Source organism: Anguilla anguilla, chromosome 1 (genome assembly GCF_013347855.1).
Source record: "Anguilla anguilla isolate fAngAng1 chromosome 1, fAngAng1.pri, whole genome shotgun sequence".
NCBI lineage: Eukaryota > Metazoa > Chordata > Actinopteri > Anguilliformes > Anguillidae > Anguilla > Anguilla anguilla.
In genome coordinates, this window is record NC_049201.1 from 12,758,590 (window position 1) to 12,773,901 (window position 15,312).

Genomic DNA, 15,312 nt, shown 5'->3' on the forward strand with positions numbered 1-15,312 from the left:
TAAATAAATAACATTTGTCTGTAACACTATCAGATTAAAAAATCTGTTCGCAGCAGTCAGTCCTGAAAACTAGTAAAAGACTCGAGGGCACCTGGAACCTTGGAAAAAGGCATCTTGGGGGTTTTTCTGTGCCACTGAAAAGAGCACTGGATAAATGTGCAGAGAAGTAGCAGTGCTTGACATTGGTGTGAGGAGCACCACAATGTGTCAGTGTTTGCTTTAACCTGTTGGGAAAGATAATTCCCTCCATGGGCGCCGAGTTGGTCTGATTGACCTACTGCAGCGAGAGAGAGCGGAAGGACAGTAAGCCAGCCCCGGCCGTTTAAAAGACTACCCTGGAGGAGCCCCTTGCTCGGTCCTACCTTGCATTTGGTTACTGCATTTACTGCCATGCGCCTGGGGTTTTAGAGCAGGCCTCCTCCCAGAACCTCTCTTCTCTGACTTCTCTGTACGCAAATGATTATTTGTAATCCTCAATGCACACTCCCGGGAACTTCATGAGACAAAGTGGAATCTCGTAGCTTTGAGAAGGACAGGGTGGAGAAAAGAAATCTACGTCAAAACCTCTGACAAGCCCTGACTCATCTGTCCTGTGTTTACCTGAGGAAATTCCGTTTGTGGAGGGTGTTGCTGGCAAACCCCTCCTTGAATAGGTGTCACATGTCTTGCCCCGGTAACCTGTCTGGTGAGTGCCGACACTCTCGCGTCTCATTGGCTGAAACTTTGTGCTGCCTGCGGCCTTGTCCCCGCCACAGAGCCCATTTCAATGAAAACAGTGATGTCAGACGCTCACTGGACGTCAGTACACAAACAGAGGATTGCACTGCATATAGAGTCATATGCCTGCTGAGAGACAAAACAACTCTGAGGACTGTGTTTTTATTTCTTGTGTAAACACTGGGGCGGATTTAATTTAATTTAATTTAATTTAATAAAGATCTTATATAAAATTGATGCAGAAATTGCCTTAGCGGTTTCGCACCAGGATTACACCGCCTGGGTTTTTTCACTAGAAACAGGCTCTAAAGGGAGGGCAAAGGTCACTCTCTCCTTTCATTGGACGTAGTAAATAGCCGAAGTTCAGCAGTCTGTAGAGCGCTGTCCTTATCTCCTTTCGGTCCTGATAGCAGGTAGTGTTCACAGCACATGAGTGCTCCCCAGCCCAACAGTACACCTATCTCCAGTTCACCTCCGATTGCCCCTTTCAATGAAAAACGCCAACGCGTAACTTTTTAATTGTCATCCAGAAACATTTTGCCGCAAGGCAAGCATGTCATTACAATGCATCAACAATATTGGCTTTATCACCAATGAAATGCTTAGTTTCTCTGTCTTCTTGTTGTTTTATATCCATGGCATATACAGTAATACATTCTTGCCTGAAGGGAAATATTGAGTAATGTTTCCTGAGCTCGACAAACATGGTTAGCATTAATGTTTGCAGAGATTATTTATCATTATTTTATGATAGTCATTGATTAATGATATGTACCCCTTCAGACTGAGAGCAATGTGCTTTGGCCTCTCCCACAGAAATATGATTTGGTCATCTGCCATAAAGAATCGAAACAGAAACTATACGGAATATGTAACAATCAGAGTGCACTTTTACAGCTTTGTTTTCATTACCCTATAAATTTACCAAAGTATGCTTTACCAGAACCCCCCACCCCTCAACCCACCCAAAAAACCCTCAAAGCAAGTAAAGTAAAATAGAAACTTGCATTCACCTGTTGGTAGACAGGCCACAATTGTGTAGCCTTGTGACTGATACACATTAACAGAAAGCAGCCTGTTTGTAATAATCAGTCATATCAGAGCAAGGTCATCCCAGAGAGCTGTGGACAGCAGAGAGAATGAAAAGCACGGGGACACTGTGTTCATGCTGCTCATTCACAGTCAGACTCTGGACCGCTCCTAGCCTTCTGCTCCTCAATCTAATTATTTCCTCTGGCACACAGGAGCGGCCAGCTTGACTGATAGCAACCGCTGTATCTCGGCCATTTCATATGAAATTACCAAGTTAAAGTTTGAGATAGTCATGGCTACCTTGAAGCTACAGGATAATTAAACACCCCAAACTCTCCTGAGCATGGAGGCAGCCCCCCCCCCCCCCCCCCCCCCCCACTCAAAGGCTTAGGGGTGTTCTATTTACCCTTGTAATGAGGCTGAATCCCTCAATTTCAGGTTGGACAGGCGTAGACCAAATGTTTTTAAATAAAAAATTGGTGCTTTTTGCATTGTTAAAAAATGAAATGCTCTCTTTTGTGCAAATAGGTGCAGCTGCATACAAATACATAAATAATTACTGTTGTGATATCAATAGGTGAAGTCACTGCAAAGACAGAATTACATGACTGGGCTGTTTAGATATAACTATTTCTTAGTTGTTCCATCCTTATGTACTGCAAATGTTAGCCAATTATCCTTTGTTAAATTAATTTAAGGCTACAAGGGAAAGTGTTTTCAACTACAGGGCTTATCCGTTCTGGAACTTGTTTCCGTCCAGTGCAAATACAACTCTGTGACATCAGCTCATTAAAACCTAAAAATTATTTTTAGCCATTGCTACACTTTCAATTGTAGGCTATGTTATTTATAATTACCCTTCCTACAAATGTATGCGCCGTGCTTGCCAATTTCCTGGGACACTGGGAAACAAAAACTGTTATTTATTTTTATGTTTACAAACTTGAATTTCATTCTTTAGAATGTTAAAGCAATAGCAAATAGGAAACGAGAGAAATTTCTGATGGTTTATTAAATTTGGTCCACTGTTGTTGTCAGAGCATATCGTTGAGTTTGTGGGGTATTTCTGATTCAGGTATGAATCAAGTATGGATGTTTTGTGATGGCTAGAGTCTCGCCTTACTGGGTGAGCAGTGCAGTCGACGGCCCCTGCAACTGTGTCACCATAGTCTGGAACACATACAGCCAGGTTACCCTGGCAACCAGAACAACTGGGGTAGAGTGACAAGCCGTGTTAATTCCTTCACCCATGAACCCCTGGGGACCACAGACATTCATCTTCATTTCCATTGGTGTCTAACACTGCATTAGGAATATTATTTTTCTGGCATAGCTTGCCTTATTATCTCATGATTTTTTTTTTCTCTGCTCCACCCCCTCGCAAAAAAAAATATGCGCTCTCTATTTAAAGTGAAAGGTTAAGAGTAAAGATTAAACAGAGCCCTGAAAACGAAAGTGATAACAGATTACTTTAAGTAAGAAAATATAGGCTGTGCATCTGGCTGTTATGATTTGTTCGATTTCAGCTAATGCGTTTGGGCCGTCTACACCCCCACTCACTTAGCGCTGCCGCCCACAGCATTTGTGAGCCTGTGAGCGGGGTTAAGAGTTAAGGTTGCTTTCTCTTTAAGGACACGTAGCCCTTCCGTATTACTCGCCTTCCACCGAGATGGAGAACTCCACTGTGGCCCTGCAGCCTGCCAAACATCCAAGCAAACAAGCTGCAGGGCATGTCGTTTGCGCTGGGGGTGGGGTGCGGGGGCCAAGGACCTGGATGATCCTAAAGAGCTTCAGCAGAGTGCCCCCCCCCCCGCCTCCCACCCCCCTCCTTGGACAGGGAACCGCTCTTCCCCTCCTTTCCCTGTCGTTTGGCGGGGCTGACCTGACAGAGGCACCGGCAGGGCAGATTTGGAAGGCGCCAGCAGGGGTTCCATCTGAGAGGCTGAACCCCAGGGCCGCACGGACGTCAAAGCATTAAACCCAAAATCTGGGTGAGGTTTAAGGGGCCGAACCGTTTCTCCACGCCAGCCTTCCAAGACGTGTCCCCAAAAAGAAAAAGAAAAATACAAATCCCCCAGTGTTCACAACGTGAACGTTCGCAATTGAGGACACTGTTTGGAGAGCACGAAAAACTCAAAATATTCAGATTTCCTGGGTGTGTGATTTCTGCCTCACGCATCAGTGCCGGGGCCCCGTCCTCCATTCCGGCTCTGAGATTCAGAAAGAGCCCGATGGCCCCGCGGAGCTGAAACGTAGCATTTCGCTGAAGGTCAGAGAAAACGGTACGTAATGCAAAAAAATCCGCCGGCGTTATCTTTAGAGTAAGACTAGCGGGTCGCCGTGAATGCCACTGCCCTGGTGTAGGACGGGTCTAATGCCAGGAGGCGGCCGAGCGTGAGGAGAACGGGAGGAATTCTAATCCGATCGGCGGAGGCGGCGCCTCCTCCTCCTCCTCCTCCTCCTCCTCCTCCTCCTTCCCCCGGCCTCTGGCGTGCGGAGGGCCGGGACGGTGACGGGACGCCGAATCGGCCCCGTCCGGCTGCTGCTCCTCCACCCCACCGCGGGCGACTGCAGGAGAGGCCCAGGGGGGAGGAGGAGGTGCAGGCGGGGGGGGACGTCACCTGGACGCGGAGGCGACGTGATGGAACAACCCTGCGCTGTTGTGCACTTCACTTCAGAACCTCCGGAGAGTCCCAGGGAGAGAGGAAATTAAATTTGGCTGTGTATTGGTGGCAGGGGAAACCCAGTTAGGAGGAGCCCGTAGATGCATAGGCTCCAGGGAGGCACTTAATGAAAATGAAGACACTGCTCCTAACAGATTCGATTCGTCTGGCCTAACGCGACGACGCAGCAGTGTGGGGCTGCGCAGTCGGGCAACCAGGCCACAGGGTTGCAGGATCGCACCTGGGAAACGGCTGCAGTGCCCCTGAGTACAACATCAATCACAACAGCCGCTTGGATCATGCACAGAGTAAGCAGTATTAGTCAGTCCCCTTGTTTTCCCCCTCTTAATTTTTATCCCTATATTGGCATTGAGCTTCTTGAGGGTCAATGCCACCCACACTGGTGGCTTGGAGCATTGAAGCTGAAGGGCATGCACTCAATTTTTTAACGCACTCATCTGCAAGACCACACAGTACGATCCCAGTACTGAATCCTTACCTACACTACACTTCAAGGACAAAACCGACAGTGGACTCACAGGCATGGCTGGCTAATGACTTATCTGAGGCTGGAATCCGTGATTATAAGGTCAAGCGTGTGTTTGTGGCGAGTGCCTGTATCGAGTGAGCCACTTGGGAGCCCTAAGGGCTCCTTTTAATCAAATCAATTAAAATAATTCCTTTGGAACTTATTACTATATTAGAGGCATACTTAATTTCATGCATACTTGATAAAGCGTTGCATTCAGTGAATTTGATTCATTTGCTCCATTGATGGAATCTGCCTGCTTCAGCTTAGCACAAATAGATTCCCATTGAAATTAAATGTAAAAATAATCAACAAACTGGAAAATAATGGAGTGATCCTCAACTGGCAGCATAATCAGCTGTGGAGATGGAGTTAAAGTTAATTTACCCCCTGGCCACAGGGTGGCCCATAAGAACAAAAGAGATATTTTCAGGACAGGTTTGGGGGATCTCTCCCTAGTTTGGGCATCTCTCCCTTGTTTTGGGGATTTTTCATTTGTTTGGGGGATCTCTCCCTTCTTTGGGGGATCTCTCCTTTGTTTGGGGGATCTCTCTTTTGTTTGGGGGATCTCTTCCTTCTTTGGGGGATCGCTCCCTTGTTTGGGGAATCTCTTCCTTGTTTGAGGGATCTCTCCCTTGCTTGGGGGATGTCTCCCTTGTGTAGGGAACCTCTTCCTAGTTTGGGGGATCTCTCCCTTGTTTTCATTCATTTCTAGAAGTAGCATCAGAAGACAGCTGCTTTAAGGTTGAGTTAAATGGCCACAGCAGCATTAGTGTGCGGCGTGTTTCATTAGCAAATGGCACTCAAGATGCTGCCATCGCTCTCTACAATAACACCTAACAATGCAATTAATGGTGTTACACACAGGCACGAGGGGTGTCTCCAGTGCATTGGAGAAGATTATAATTGTTCCAGTCTGGCTGCCACTGGGAATCTCCAGCAGACTCGCTCATTACTGGAGCCAGTGCTCGAGTCGGAGTGGGACTGCAATGACAACAGCTGCATCGGAGGCTTACCGGCGAGAATTAGCAGACTTTACTGGAGAGGAAGCAGGGACTGAGCCTCTGTGCCCCATCTTCAGCACAGTCCACAGAACAGGAAGCCAGGGCTCAAGGACACAAAGTCAGCTCAGGGACCCACAGCTTTTAGTGCTCTCCAGTATCCTTATATTTTTTTTTACTAAAAAATTAATATATAAGTCCTTATCAGAGATGTGTAAGGGTGAAGAATACCCCCATCTTTATCAAGGGCGCCAATAATTCTTGACCTAACTGTACCTCAAATGGTTCTTCACAGGGTTATAGAGATACTTCATAAGGGAAGATTACAGATGATTAAAAAAAACATCACAAAGGGGTAAAGAATCAGACTGAGACTGATACAATTCAAGAATAAGGTTGAAAATCTCCGCTCTGAAATGTTACATACAGATGAAAATAGAACATGCAGTACATGCGGCATTTTGTGAACATTCCTCATGTATTATGGATCTTACAACGTGGGTACATTACATACACAATGTGGGGCAATAGGAGTGTGACAAGGCAAAGCTTCCCTTACCGACAACACAGTTATCGTCTAGGGCAACAGGGTAAATGAAGGCTTCTGCTTGCAGTGAGGTGCAGGCCAGACAACATCCTGCCCCGCCTTGTCCTTTCACACAACACCACGCAGTTATGTACCATGGCGTGCAATGTAGCTTTATTCTCGACCCGGAGGAGAAGAGAAGAAATCCTGCCGGATGAGGTTGTAAAGTAAAGTCTTAATCTTTAATCAGTGCGCCTGGATCAGGGGCACTCATTCACGCACCAGCGATAATAAAATCTCTGAACTCTCTATCGGCGCGCCTCAGCGGCCCCCGCAGTCACAGATCACAGCCCGCGAGCCGGGCGCGGCGAACGACCCCGGTGAAATACGGTAAAGCGCCTCGCTCCCGCCACCCGTTCGCTCGCTCGCCGGTCAGGCTTCACCTGAGCCCGCGCTGATGAAAGCGACGCCGTACGGGAGCCACGGGGACTTGAAGCTCAAAATTCAAACGCCCCGCCCCTTCTCCGCAAACTCAAAATGCTCATTTATAGCCTGACAACAAAGTTCAGCACATTCGCAAAACAAATGAGCCATTTTCAGTGCCCGCAACAGGAACGCAGGAAATGCATATTGAAATCAAAACAATGGAAACAAGCGCTTCATATTTTCAGTTCATGTGAGAGCGTTTTTTTAATTTTGGAATTTGCATTCTTTTTCTTTTCCTTCCAAATGAGAAAAACCATCTGTTTTCTCTAGGCTTCTCTGTCTTTGAAGTTTGCATGCCCTCGTATTTGCATGCCTGACAGTAGGGTGAGAACAGTTCACCAGGTATTAAAGAGTGTCCAAAAGGAAGACGGTGTGCAAGTGAGGAACTAAATATCCCCTGTGGGGTCATCAACACTGCGTAAGTACCCAGCGTTTCAGTGCCATGGAGGAGGATGCAGGGTTTTAATGAGGATTGGGAGACAGCTGCCTACCACACTGCGCCATTTAGGAGATCAAATCCAAAGTGCGGCAAGCGGCATTCAAGCACTGCTGCGGCGTAATTAGAAGGTTATTCATTGCTTTTGATTCGCGGTTCATGTTAAACGCTCGCAAATGAGTAATTCCTCAATTAAATAACGCGCGCGCAAAGGTGAACGTTATTAAACTGTGAATTCTTGTGTCAACAGTTTTCGTAAACGCACGCTTATTAAATGCAAATGGTGCTTTTGGGATGCCGCGTGCTCCCCTAACCTGTGGCAATCAAGGCGTCGCCGGTGGTTAGGGGAAGCACAGGCGAGCGACTCCGCGATCACACGTAACCCCACAATGGCGACATGTTTTGACAAGGCATGTAGAGCGGGGGCAGACAGATGGCTACGATTCAGGCGCTGTATGGGAGGAATGGACGCAGCGCGCTGCAATCTCAGCGCTCGGCGATGAGCAGAAACCAAGGTAATCCAGGAATGCATTAATGTAGGAGCTTTACATCCCCAGTGTAAATGCCTTGCAGACAATGAGGTCATGATATCTAGCGTCTCTCCCATGTAATTCACAAGGTCATTAATGCAACCTTGATCCTTATTTCTGCCTTTTTCCTCTATTATTAACCCCACGAATAGAGTAAAATGCCTAAACAGAGCGTATGAAATAGAATAGAATTTATTTTTGTGTACATTGAATATCAATGTACACGTATACTATTTAAACAGCATGACTTGTTTGCTATGAAGGCACAACTGTCCACAGTGACAACAAACAGAGCAGAACAAAACGGGTGTTTGCCAGTGTTGGGTTTGTATTGTATTTCAGGGTCTGTTCCTGCCATTGAGACGGAGAATCCTCGGGCGGCCCTGGGAGGAGACAATGCGCCGCGGGTCCTGTCAGGACACGGGCCGGGCGCTCTCACCTGTACGCGCGCGGCGTGTGGGACGCTCCGAGCCGCCACACACACACACACACTTATTTAAAGGCACCCTAATCCGGAGGAGCCGGGCCGCACCTTTTCGGGGCTGCTCTATTTGTTCCCCGCGCTCCCACCTTTCCGCCGCAGCTACAGGAGGAGGCAGCGGCAGAAAATCCTCCGACAATCCTCCTCTGACACAGTTGCCTAGCAACGCTAAAGCTTCGGGTCTCCAGCTGATGGCTGAGAACTGCAGAGGCAGGATTTATCATTGCTGAGGACTTTTATTTGATCTGGATAGATTAACGGCCTATGAGACGCTCCGCAACGCTTTCACTCCTTGCCCCCTCCCCCTTCCCCCCTCCCCCCCCCCCCCCCCCCACCCCTCATTGCCAGGAGACGGAAGACGGAACAAAACAGCGCCCGTCCAGAGAGCAGCGGCGGCCGCTTGGCGGGCGGAGTTAGAGGAGCTGATTTCCAGCGGATAAGATGGCTCGTCTGATGAGCCATTGTGGGGCTAATTGGGAAGCGTAAAGCCCTCTGATTGTGGGGGAGGGAGAGGGGGGAGCGGCAGGTGCGGCAGGTGTGTCTTGCGCGCGGACCTCGGCACAGAACTGCGCAGCTGCAGCACAAGCGCGTGTCACACCAACAAAGACACGAGGGAAGAGTCACAGACAACAGAGCAGCTGCTCTGATGGCACAATGTCAGCTTTTACTGTTAGGCTCATCAAAATGGAAACCATTCCAAATACATACGACATAGTATTTCTCTGTATTATTTATTTGATAAATACACTTAACATGGTGCTAATAAAAAAGTGTCATAATTAGCTTGTGATTCTTTGCTATCAGAAAAACATACACCATCAACAATTTTGGAAAGTAAACAAGGTCTCTTTTTGTATTATTGTCGTTACTATAAAAAAGAGAAGTCATCAGAATCGCTTGAGTCAGCAAAATCCAGTTCCGCTACATTGAGCCATCACCTATTGCCCTCCACCACAGCTGACAGAGGCAATTAAGGCTGAGGTTTATGCGGCACGTTCACTGATCAAAAAACCGTACGTTCCTTCCACCTGGTCATTAAAATGGGAGAGAAGTGGCCGCCTACGCTGGACACGCTCCCTCTGGCTTCACTTTGAGTTAACCTTGCACTGTGAACCAAAAAACCACTGTTTGTTTGGACAGAATGTACTGTCCAGACTGATTAGAGCAATAAAATCCATGGAATGGAACCCACTGCACGGTGTACAGGAAGAAGACGCCGCCACCGTACTGCACACAATGAGGAGACAGTCGTGTTTATTGGGGTCCCCTGTGCTTAATCGTTCTGTCAGGTGAGAATTTACACATTTCTTTCCTATTACCGAGCAATAAACTTTATTTAATGAAACATGCATTCCTTGTCGGATCTTTCACAAAACCAAATTAGATTTTAAATTGAATCTGTTTCAGCATGGGAAAATACCGTCCTATCTAGTACAGCAATCTAGTACGGTTGCAGTCGCTGGTTAGCTTCATTCTGACAGGCTCGGTTAAAGCAATACGTTTTAATGCGAGGCTTTTGCATAAAGATCTGGCAGGCAGAATTTTGAATGTGAAAACAAGGCTGGATTTTGTGCAAGTTTACAACTGGTTGCAGGCATGTATCCATTAGGCAAAGTTTGCACTTGAGTACGTGCCACAGAAGTCCATACTGCATTTTCAAGTCTTGCAGCTCTTTCACTTTATCTTCCGCAAACAGCAACGTGGGCTGACTGTCACAAGCCCAAAGTTTGCTCTTGTTGATAACGCCATGGCAACACAGGGAACAGCATAGCTCTACTCCAGAGGCAGGGTGAACAGCACACGCCCCATTGGAGTCAACCGGGTTCAAACTTTGCATTTAAAAAAGAAAAAAAACAACTATTTATGGAATGAAACTAGTAGGACAGTGTATTACTGCGCAGAAAACTTCTGCAAAAACTGCATCAGCATTTTTAAATGCATTTCCACGCATTCTTCCTCCTTTGTATGTTGTTTGTAAAAGGATTTTTAAAAAGAACTATGAAACATTTAGATATGTTTTGCCGAGGAACTGAACTGATATGCATGACCTTTTTCAAAGGATACACAACTGTAATTTGTGAAGCGCATTCTCGTTTAAGCCTAAATAAATTCAATAATCCTCACATTAACTCCAATATCAGTAATAAACGGTTAATGGGGGTCATGTCTCTTATAACAATGAAACTGCGCCTCCGCTGTCACCACAACTTCTGCACACTCACAGTAGCGTGCTGTCCTCATTCCCCAAGATATTCTCCAGAACGACCACCAGCACAGCTCACTTCTACCGCAGTCCAAACATGGCAGACTCCAGTCTTCAACCAGTTTGCCAGAATCCATTTGGAACCATGTTCAGCTCTGCAGCTGGACTGTGCCACTTGTCACTTGGCTCAGGTCTTCGAACCTGCACCCACAGAGCCAAGGAGGAAACGAGACCTCTCCTTCACTTTGTGGGAAGTTGCATATTCTGACACCGTGCAGACCTGACACAGACTCTCCAGGCTAACATCTGACTGGTTCACCACATTCAGACACAGCCAATCAATGATCATAGCAAAAATATGAGCTATCGCATTGCCTCTATTCAATTTCCGCTGAGGAACCTGCTGAACCCCCCTGAAAGGCTTTTAAAATATGATGTTCAAAAAGCATACTGGTAAATGCTAGACACAGTTAATATTATTTCTTTCTGACTGTACTCATGAAGTGTGTACTCATTTTTCTCATTAAACGAATAACAGGCAAATTGTCTAAGGTCATTAGAAGCATCTCAAAGTCATTCTGCCCTCCAATGGCTAGTATTTGACAGGAGCTGCCAAAAAATACTCTCAGAGTGAGAAATGATACTACTATGATTAGATCTCCCACCTTGGGGAAGCTGCTGATGCAGAGATATTCCTTTTTCTTTTTTTTTTAAAGCAGGAACTGGGGGATGGTAAGTGAAGACCAAGAGAACTGACAACCTGGATGTTTCCACCAGTGCACGCACATCAAAGGAGCCCGTTTTCGGTCTGGTGTCCTAACTACATACAGAACGCTCCTATCTGTTCCATGTCAATCACAAGCACGCCATTCCTCCTCTGGCCTAGGCAAACATCTCAGCTCATCTAGCATGGGATCTAAAAGCGAGTAGAGCCTATGTCTGTAGGCAGCCTAAATACTTAGAGAGTGAATCTGGATTTTAATAAGACCCAGTAATCTGGTGGTGCAGGGGTGGGGGTGGGGGGTGTTAATCTAACAATATGAAGCTTTGTCCTTAAGTTCCAGTGTAAAGTTAAGCAAGTATTACATTTTTCGATTGTTATACAACTTCTCTCTTTAAAATGAACTGAACTTATGACTACGTATTATAATAATATAGAGAAATCTAATACTAGCTAATTTAACTTACTACTTGAAGATAAGGACAAAGCACCACTGTGATGGACTGAAACCTACTCCCCAGGTTTTCCTCAGTGAGATCACTAAAAGCCATCAGCTTGCTACTTTCATCCAAAGAGCTGCATACACTTTACTGGCGCTGGTCTTGACCCGGTGACCTCTCCCTGTACAGCGATCCCTCTGTGGTCACTCATAAGAGCACAACAGTGAAGCAGCAAAGCGGAGGTGTTTCAAAATAAGGAGAGAAACTGACACAGCACTCAAGCACGCGTGTACCTGAGCGCATGCAGGTCAAAGGGGAGAAGCTGATCAGATGCTCTCGAAACCATTGAGAATCAAGTCTGCATTCCCCTAAGGACCGCACATTGCGTCTCTTTCATTTCAAAGTTTCAAATAATTGCATTATGCACTTGACGGTAACAAAAGGGCAGAGCGTAACGTAACCCTCGTCAAAGCCGGCCTCTTCCAACCCCGCTTAATGACGGCTTCGCCGGTGCGCTACGCTCTCTCCATTACTAAAGCTACTTCTCTCCTCTGGTCTGATTAGCTTATTCATGGGTCTAAGTTCTGGGTGCTTTTGAAAATGGTCCTTCTGCTGCGGCAAATGAACAGTTATCGAGTGAATGGAGGTCAAGTGGACCAAGGGCACTCCACTAAGTAACACTGAAGAAACAAACTATTATCCGCGGCCCTGAGAAGAATTAAATCCCACTTTGTAAAGGGCCGCTGAAGAGGCAGAGTTCTGGAATGCCTGTGCGGTGGCAGCGATGGACGATTTGCACATTAAAAGGAAAATATGCAACACAGCTTTGAGGATGCCAACAGCAAGCTGCTAAATAAGTGAAACCGACTCCAAAACAGAAGACTCAATGTTCTCTGTGGTAAACTACAACCTTCCCAGCCACGTCCTTGAGCGCTTTATCAATGTACCAACCATTCAGGATTCGAACAAAGCATAAATAAACGTCAGAGAACTTAAAAGCTTCAGTCATTTCCTGAAAACACTGCTCTCTTCACCTTTTGTCAGTTAAAGAAAACACCCTGCAACCTGCAGCCCTTATTGTGCCTGGAATAATGGCCGCAGGTTGCAGGAGTCTATGGGAGGTACTCAAGCTCTGCTTTTTACTTATTCCTCATTTTTGAATGAATACAGCCGTTCGGATTCTCATTACAGTTCAGCTGTCTTCTCTGCGACAGAGCAAAACGAAAGCAGCATCTATGAGATATGACACTGATAACAGCCCAGGCAAAGGGGCTGGAAATGACTGGAGTCTCCCGAGTTCTCAGAACTCGAGATACACCCAGGGAAAAAAATACGCTTCTCAATTTGCTGGTTTAGGCAAACACTGAAACCTTCACCCCTTGAGGGAATTTCGTGAGGTCAGCATTCACTTCAGGATGTCTACTGGAAGCTCAGCTTGAATGGCATGACAGCTTCAAGACAAAACAACTTACTTGCACATGCGTTTCCCTTCCCCAACCCCACTGTTTGATGACACCTTTTGAAATTGTTCAGACTGGAGTATTAAAGACCTGGACTTTCTATCATCAAAAAAAACCTGAGATCATTAAGAATGGATCACAACAGAGAGATTAAAACAGTTTCAGATCTCTTTTTTTTTTAACAGACACACATCAAATTAAATGTGGGCCCGTTGGCGACTGGTGTGTGCGTCCGTGCGCCTTTGCGATGACGTAACAGCCCTCTGGCCTGTCCTCGGTGAGCTTCAGGATTTTAGCAGGGCAGTGAGAAGCCCAGTCCAGCGGCCTGGCTGTGTGGTGCTAAATGCCCTTGTTGCATGAAGAGCAGAGGACAATGGGATGAGTGGGAACAATATCCCCATGTCCAAACATTCTCCAGCCCGGGCCCCAGAACCCACCAGACCTTATAAGCCGACAGCCGATTCACTGCCCCCTGATCTTTTAACATGAACGCCTCTTCCAAGAAAAGCGCAAGATAAATGAATATGAAACAAAACCACAAAAACAAGACGCAGGCAAAGAACGTTCTCAGTGGTTTCACAGTGCCTTCAAATGGAACTTGTAAAATTGGTATTGTTGTTGTCTAACACTGAGGGAAGCTTTTTCCTTTTTTTGAGGGAACACAGCGTACCTTCCATTATGTTACTACTATGACATCACCCTTAACTACAGTACGATCATGTCCTCCCTGACCGGAGGTGTGGGTTGTACTCATTAGTTGTTTTATCCAACAGAGACTGTTACGGCTGTCTTGCTGCTGGTCTTCCCAGTCGCATAGCCTTTTCTCCTGTATTTTAAAGAGAGCTCACATGCCACTGGAGAGACCTGAGAGGGTACTTATCTCTCTAAAGCCTAGCGCCGGTCTCAGCGTTTCATTTTCTCTGCAGGACCCACAAGTGTTTACATCATACGTGAAGTTATTTTTTCCTCTCGGTTTGCCAGAGAGCAGACCCATGCGCGGTAGGGAGAGAGGTAGGGGAGCAGGGTAGGGGAACAGAAAAGAAGGTAAAAGTAAAAGGAGTGGCGCAAGTGATTTATTCTGCTGTGCTAAATTCCTGTCTGGCCTACAAAAGGACAGAACATTACTCCCTTTATCCAGGTAGAGAAGCAGGGCTTCAGTTCTGCTCTGAGAGTAACTGCTCAGACTAAAGATGTGCTTCCCAGATGCAAAACAGGCAGAGGTTTGTCATTTAGTTGGCAAGTGAGATAAGCTAAGTTATTCCAGACATTCAACTGGCAGCGTAATCTTTGGGGGGAAGGCTATTAAGATATGCTTGTTTTTCCTTTGGTATTGAGTTCACAGTGAATTCTTACTTCGTGTTCTTTTGATTGAAGGACTGGCGCTTCAGTAGAGCAATGTTTGCAGTCGTTGTGGCACACTGTACCGCGTCCAAAAGACTGGCGGGGTAACAAACACAAGATACGATGGTCCTCTTGCCTGACATCTGAGCAGAATGCTGTCAGCGATCAGCGCAGCTGCTGTGAAAATCGCGTCTGAAAACATTCCTCTCCTCCTATCCCATCATGCATATTTACAATCATTCAACATCAGGTGCTTTGGCCCTTTTCTTTTTTACATCTGATGTTTTGACACGTTTTTTCCGCTCCACTGCCCTCTCCTCTTTATTTATGCTTTGGTGTTTAATTTTCATAAGGGGAGGAGGAGCAACCCTGGATGGCGACAAGCCATTGGCTGTTGTTACAAATTATCAGAGAGACAAAGAAGATAAGCCCGGCTGCCAAGACCCGCACACTCCAATGGTTCAAAATAAAGAGAGGTTTGACCTCCTCGATGTCTGATTTCACCTTCCTTCCCTGGCAGCCCACTGCAATGCACACCATTATATCCAAGGACAAAAATTACTCCTGCTACTGGCACATATGAATAAAGCAGACAAAACACGCAAATAAAAGTGTAATCATATTTTACCACACTGCTTTTAAGATTTCAAAATTCAAATATCATTTTGCAATTCAGTGCTGTGAAGTTGCACAGTTCAGCATAGTAACAACAACAACCATGCACATTTACAGGCATAGAAAATCTT

At 46.2% G+C, this 15,312-nt stretch overlaps 1 protein-coding gene across 9 annotated transcripts in view; it reads right to left on the reverse strand.

Moving 5' to 3' along the window:
• Positions 1-15,312, reverse strand: part of foxn3 (forkhead box N3) — a 71,082-nt gene that overhangs the window by 52,353 nt on the left and 3,417 nt on the right. For 2 of the 9 annotated variants that reach the window (XM_035412619.1, XM_035412575.1), the window contains exon 1: positions 363-613. The exons of the other annotated variants lie outside the window; for them this stretch is intronic. The gene's annotated coding sequence lies outside the window, so the exon portion shown is untranslated. Of the gene's footprint in view, positions 1-362; positions 614-15,312 lie in introns of those variants that run through there. 9 annotated transcript variants of the gene reach the window in all.